The sequence below is a fragment of the Chiloscyllium plagiosum genome, unplaced genomic scaffold, assembly GCF_004010195.1.
Source record: "Chiloscyllium plagiosum isolate BGI_BamShark_2017 unplaced genomic scaffold, ASM401019v2 scaf_25128, whole genome shotgun sequence".
NCBI classification, from domain to species: domain Eukaryota; kingdom Metazoa; phylum Chordata; class Chondrichthyes; order Orectolobiformes; family Hemiscylliidae; genus Chiloscyllium; species Chiloscyllium plagiosum.
In genome coordinates this window covers 558-1,801 of record NW_025171272.1, presented here as the reverse complement: position 1 = coordinate 1,801, position 1,244 = coordinate 558, and the positions used below count along the sequence as shown (strand labels likewise).

General features: G+C 49.8%; 1 non-coding gene across 1 annotated transcript; it reads right to left on the bottom strand.

The window, feature by feature from the left end:
* Positions 1 to 146: 146 nt before the first annotated feature.
* Positions 147 to 310, bottom strand: LOC122545279. The gene has a single exon (XR_006310526.1). It is a non-coding gene; the product is annotated as a U1 spliceosomal RNA (small nuclear RNA).
* Positions 311 to 1,244: the final 934 nt, after the last annotated feature.

Sequence of the window (1,244 nt, the reverse complement as noted above, 5' to 3'; positions counted from 1 at the left end):
TACCTTACCAAATGTTGGCAGGATGAAGTAGGACATGCAGTACGTACGTTGCCACCTTGCTGAAGAGAGATAGGTGGTGCATAAAGAAGGCGGAGTAACGCCAAGCGAGCGCCACCTATTGGATAATCTGACGTTTGTTTGTAGACCAGGGGAGAGCGCGAACGCAGTCCCCCACTACCACAAATTTTGCAGTCGAGTATCCCGCATTTGGGGACATCGCAGGCGTCAGCACACCCGAAGTGCAATGGGATAGCCTCGTCCTGGGAGAACCACCTTGGTGATCATGGTATCTCCCCTGCCAGGTAAGTATGCTCACTACTCTCACTCGCTCAAACCCAACAACCGCCCCTACCCCTTACGCTCCGACTGACTGCGTTTTCGAAAATCGAACATTCACCTGCCTCAGGTTCCCTGTTCTGTAGAGACAGCGCCATTCCTCACCCGGATCAAAGGACATCCCGAAAGGCCCATGTTTTCCACTGAATACTGCCCTCGCCGGGGCGAGGCAGCGCTAATTTGCATTTCTTCCAGAAAAGGGAGACGCCCCGCCCCCTTCCCCGCCCCGCCCCCTTCCCCGCCCCGCCCCCTTCAGGCTGCACCTGGAACAAAGCCCCAGTGATGTCCCAGACACTTGTAGCTCTCTGCTCCCAGACACTGTCCACAGTGGGGAGGGCAACGCCAGTAAAAGCTATTTTAAAACTTTGCTGGTCAAACTTGAACGATATTTTGAAATCGCTTCCTTTCCCCTAATCCCTACAAATTGGACAAATCTCCTTCTTGTGAAACAGCAGCATTGCAATCTCCCACCCTCTGCGTTGCACCAGATGTAGATCAATTCCTTCAGGGAGATCTCATGGTTAAGGTTAAGGATCCCAGGCTCAAGGAAATATTTCTCAACATTGTTTGGCTGTCACGTTAAACTGAGGGCACCACCTTCTCTGGATGCACAATCCACGTTTTCAACACCCTCTGTTATTTCGAAAAACACTCGCCTGCGATTCAAATATCAATATTATTTGCATCTGTCTTCGATTAACTTGCTTACTTATACTAATAATGAAACGTGTTTTACCATAACACATGGTTCTGATGGTTGACGTACAAGATTAGATCCCCTAAGTGTGGAAACAGGCCCTTCAGCCCAACAAGTCCACACAGACCCTTGGAAGAGTCATCCACCCAGAACCATTTCCCCTCTGACTAATGCACATAACACTACAGGCAATTTTAGCATTGGCCAATTC